General features: G+C 30.7%; 1 protein-coding gene across 1 annotated transcript in view; it reads left to right on the top strand.

The window, feature by feature from the left end:
• The window catches only part of LOC117181522 (TNF receptor-associated factor 4), a 252,317-nt gene that overhangs the window by 105,438 nt on the left and 141,231 nt on the right, over positions 1 to 5,648 (top strand). The window lies entirely within an intron of this gene.

The raw sequence follows: 5,648 nt of genomic DNA, 5'->3' as shown, positions 1-5,648 counted from the left end.
CCCCCCCCCCCCACTGCCTACGGTCTTGGCTTCAATGTGAATGCAATCTGAATCGTAAAAGGGCACCTATGTGAAGTCGTGCACAAATAAAAGTTATTAAAGTAAAAATTAATTTCATGGTATTTTATTGAACTGCATATCCAAATTAAGTAATTGCATGCAAAATATGTAGAAGCGCGTTTATGCGGTTCTAGTATATTTTTAAAACCTATGCCTTTTTGAGGAGAAATAATAAGAATCTGTAAATACTTAAAAACGCAAACCTAATGACATTTACGTGCAGCCCCTAAATCAGTTCGAGGAAAAAGGAACTTGAATTCTTTGCGCTCATCTGTTCAACATTTGAGTAGTATGGTGTATAAAAGCGAAGTTAAAAGCGTCGAGTATCGTCAAGTAGAGTTGTAAAGAAACGGGGGAGGATATGATGGGCGTATGGAGCAGAGCATTGGAGCATGAGGATGGAGTATTAAGGATGGCGATGATGGTCGCGATAGAAGGTGGAGGAGGAGGAGAAGAAGGGAAAGCTGCTGGTCAAATTGTGTATGCTGCAGCTGCCGTGACAGCTGCTCTGATCCCAATATTATTCCTCTCTTTATCTTGCTATATATCGTCCAATCTTTGTTCCTCCCGACTTTGCACCAGGTGTTTTGTTCTAAATCAGGACAACTTGTTTGCGAGTTGAATTTTATCAGCTATTATTTCTAGACTTATAAATCATTCTTTCGTTTTAATCTACTAAGGCCTGAATAAAACTACACCGTAAAAAATCAAAAACATCTACCACTTAGAATGGTAAAATTACCAACAAAAAATTGGTGCAATTTTACTACTATGATTATAGGGTGAATGCCACTTGCATACTAAAAGTTCCAACCAATCTTGTAACTTTACCACTTTTAGACAAAAATATAGCAAGGCTTTGTAGAAGTACAGTTTCTACTTGTGAATCTGTCACTTTCAGAGTAGGTAATAAATGGACCTACTTTCAAAGTATTGAATATGTTGACGCTGGTAAAAGTACAGAAACTTTAAAATTCCTTTTTCCAACGTAATCTCACGTCTTTAAATTTGATCATTGATAACGCGGCGTACTTGCACAGCTCTGAACGTCGTATAAGTACAAGTAATTGTAAAGTTTCAAAGTGGCGGAAAATAATAAAAAACTGGTAAAAATAAAATTATGTGTGAAAGAGCATGTTTTAAAACGGTATAAATTATGAAAAAATTTATTTGCAAAATTGATAAAAAATGTTAAACAAGAATTTTCTTTTTTAAAAACAGGTTTCTACTGTATTCCTTATTTAAACGGGAAATTTACCATTTCTAGTCAAATTACCATTATTCACATTTCTCATGTATTCGTCATTTCTCACATTTTCACTGACAATAACGAATATCAACTTTCAGTATGGAATTTAACTTTTAGGTTATTTAAGTTTCCAGACAGATTCTGTAAAATTACAAATGCATTATGAATTTTAGGTGATGGTATTCTAACCAAAAATATTCGTGTTTTTATTCAACATGTTAACTCTGGCATCTACATGAGAAATGTAAATAATGGTAATTTGACTAGAAATTGTAAATTTCCCATTCAAATAAGGAATACAGTAGAAAGCAGTTTTTTAATTGAAAAAATTCTTGTTTAACATTTTTCATCAATTTTGTAAATAAATTTTTCCATCATTTATACCGTTCTGAAGCCCGCTTTTTTATACATAATTTTATTTTTACCAGTTTTTCATTATTTTCCGGAACTTTGAAACTTTACAATTACTTGTACTCATACTACGTTTAGAGCTGTGCAAGTACGCCGCGTTATCAATTATCAAATTTAAAGACGTGAGATTACAAGATTGGTTGGAATTTCTAGTATGCAAGTGGCATTCACCCTATAACCAGCGTAGTAAAATTGCATCAATTTTTTTGTTGCTAATTTTACCACTTTAAGTGGTAGAATTTTTTTATTTTTTACCGTGCATTTTAGAATTACAATATATGCTCATTGCGATTAAATATTCATGTATAGAATTAAAATTGAATGGAACACATGGCTTGGTAGAATTTTTTAGGGCTTCTCGATTCATCGAAGTTGAGCAGCCATTTTCTTGCAAACTACTAATTCAAAATTTAACAATCTCAAATGAAATCTTCCAGAAATTTCATACATTTAAAATTAACAATTTATCAAACAAATGGACACATTTCAAAGAGGATCATCTCCAAATTGGAAATCAAACCATAAAGCTGTTGAATAATATAGAATTAAAAATTGGAAGATTTGAAGATTGAATCATTTTTCCCTAAATTTGTAATAAATACGTTTAAAAGGAATAATTTCTAAATGAAAGCTGACAACATTGCATAAAAAAATGTAAACTAAATGTTGGTTTAATGGTTTTGACTTTCAAGTCCGAAATAATTTAATTTAATCTTGTGTCGTTTCTCTAAACAGTCAATTTCATTATTTATAATGATTTTTGTACGATTCAAATGAAAACCACGCATTTTATCAAGAAATTATTTCAAAAATATTTTAGATTTTTTTGGTTTAAACAATCTTTCTCTTATACCTTGTGTTATTTTACCAAAAGTGTAATTTTTTTATTTTTAATGTTGCTATTCACGATTAAAATAGAAACTACCAATCATATAAAAAAACTATTAATAAAAATTGTTGTTCTCTACTTTCGGTAAAAAAATGTTATCTATTTATTTTATCTTAGCTTGTGTCATGTGTCGAAAAATATAAGTTTTGTATTTTCACCGTTTTTTTTTTTTATAAATAAAACAAAAACTACGTGTCCTATAAAAAAGTGATTAATAACAAATTTGTAGACGTTTTTTGGGTGCATAATGTTTGTCTCATAATTTCTTTCCTACCTTTCATCGTTTGACAACAAAATAAAATTTTGTATTACTTTTTGTTTGATCAAAATTTGAATTATCAATTTTTCGAAAAAATTCAAAAAGTTGTTATGATAATCTTGAAGGGGCATTCGAAAATTAATATTTTACTTTTCAAGTACTATGAACAAGTGTTCAGACAATTTTTGAATCATGAAAAAATGTGTTGTCAAAGGTCACTCTAATAGATTATTTTGTTCAAAAGTTATCGTGCTCATAGACACAGACATAAAGACAGACAGACACATTCGTAAAAACCTGTTTTTCGGATTTAAGGGGTCTCAAAACGTGAATTTTTAACAAAAACTGGGAGGGGGGGGGGTCAAATTTTACACAAATCTAATACCTTCTCTGATGAGAATGTATTAACATGAAAAAATAACAAATTATTAATTAAATTTTTTGAAACCCCACACACGAGATGAAAAATAAATTAAATGACAAAAGTTGTGATTAGAATGTGCCCACGAAGCGGGCAGATCTTTTGGTTTTTTACTGTTCATCATGGTTTTCATGATTAGACCTAAAACTATACATCCTATCAAAAAGTGGTTGATAACAATTTTGGAGACCTTTTTCAAATGCACAATTTTTGACTCTCCATCTTTTACCGTATTTTGCATAGTTAGGCCTAAAAATGTAATTTTTGGATTTTTCATAATTTTGTATGCTGTCAAAATATAAAATTTTGATTTTTTTTTAAATTTTAAAAATTGTTATGATAATCTCGTAGGGCATTCAAAAAGCAACATTTTTATTCTCCTGCCTTTTTTTCATATCGTGCGTTATTTCGCCTAAAATGTTAATTTTCGTGTGTTTTTTGGAATTTTGTAAATGCTATAACTCTGGTAATTTTTGATATTATGAAAAAAGTCATTAAGATAAATTGTTCGGATTTTCGAATACTATGAATAACCGTACAGAGATTTATTGAAAAGGTGGTCTCAAAAATATTAAAAATGTGCCCACTTTTTGAATTTGAATCCAAAATGGCTGGCTAACGAACTTGACCTTTAGTTTAGGACATTAAACGAGTGTACCAAAGGCCAATCTAATAGATTACTTTTTTCAAAAGTTATCGTGTTCATATACAGACAGACATACATACAGACACTTTCGTAAAAACCTGTTTTTCGGATTCAGGGGGTCTCAAAACGTGGACATTTGACTAAAACTGGGGGGTCAAATTTTACACAAATCTAATACCTTCTCTGATGAGAATGTAAAAAGACGAATTTCCAACGAAATAGTTGGATTTTTAGACTATAAAAGATTACTTTCTATCCAAAAATTACATTGTTTAATTTTCATTATAAAAAATAATAATTTTCAATTTAAGAAGCGAATTTATTATAAAAAGGTTAAATTATTTGCTAAATAGTTTAATTTTCAACCAAAATGATGAATTTTTCATAAAAGAGTTGAGGTTTTAACCCTAAAATATGAATTTTCAACTAAAAAGTTAAATTTTTTAACTAAAAGTTCAATTTCTACCAAATGTTTGTACAAAGTCTACAATTTATTCTAAAATATAATAAATTCTCATGATTAACAAGCACAAAAAACTGTTCAAACAAATAATAATTATTTAAACAACTCAAAATTAGTAAAAAAGTACTAGGAAACTTTTAATGAAAATAGTTTATGTTGGGAAAGTTCCAAACAATACCGTGTTTAGCATGAATTTGACATAAAACTGCTATTTTGCATTTTTAAGAGCATTTCACGAGCACAATACAAGAGATTGAAAAGCAAATAAAAATAAAAGATAATTCATAGCTTCATATTCATACTTTTAATGGGCGGGGCAATTTTGGTTCAATCCAGGACCATCGAAAATTGCCTACTTAACCGCTGGGCTCAATTCGGGACAAGAAAGGCAAGGATGGTTGACCGCTAGCTCAATTCGGGTGCGCTCTGCGGTGAATACTAGCTTAGCAAGGGGACACATTAGAAGACATTTTTTCACCGCCTATGCTATATTTGGTGTCCTGGGACGGAACCGTGATAACAATGATTTTGAATTTTGACCCAAATACGTTCCAAAGACCATGCATTTTAATGAAATCACGGGAAAGTTACGTTTATTAAATATCTCCTTACAAAACTCTTTTTTGGACAAGCCCACTATCAGTAACAGCACTTCTTTATTTTAAACTTTTCTTCTATCCGAAAATATTCTAGAAACAATGTATGTTAAAAATCGAATTCGAAAATTATTTTATTTGACAATCATTCATCATTTCTATGTAGTTGTACTACTATCGCTTGAAGTCTTTACTCGAGATGTCGCTTCGTTGGTACCAGTTTGAGAGCGGTTTTTGTTTATTAAACAATTTGAAAATATCTTAGATTTTGTATTTAACAGCACACTGTTAAAAAGTGCAAGAATTTACAAGAAAGACTTACAAACGAAGATGAAATTCGCTCAGATATAGTAGGTGCGAATTTGTATGATGAACTTATTATTATTATTATTATTATTATTACACTATTAAGCCATTTCCCTTTCGGGGTAGGCGCGACTCACTCGGCAGGGGAAAGGAGTATTGTGTGGAAAGGATAGAGATTTTTCAGATTGATCCAGAATTCTCGTGCTATTTAAGTAAATAACACGTTCGTTCCGCAACACTGCTCCGACTTGGATCCATTAATAGCCAAGGTCTTTGTTTCAGGCGTCATTCACTCTACTGACACTCTTTTTATTAACTATTTGCCGCCATACTTTCCTGTCCTGGCAT

This window comes from Belonocnema kinseyi, chromosome 10, assembly GCF_010883055.1.
Source record: "Belonocnema kinseyi isolate 2016_QV_RU_SX_M_011 chromosome 10, B_treatae_v1, whole genome shotgun sequence".
Lineage (NCBI taxonomy): Eukaryota > Metazoa > Arthropoda > Insecta > Hymenoptera > Cynipidae > Belonocnema > Belonocnema kinseyi.
Note: the sequence above shows the minus strand (reverse complement) of the source record. Positions and strands in the feature narration are given on the sequence as shown.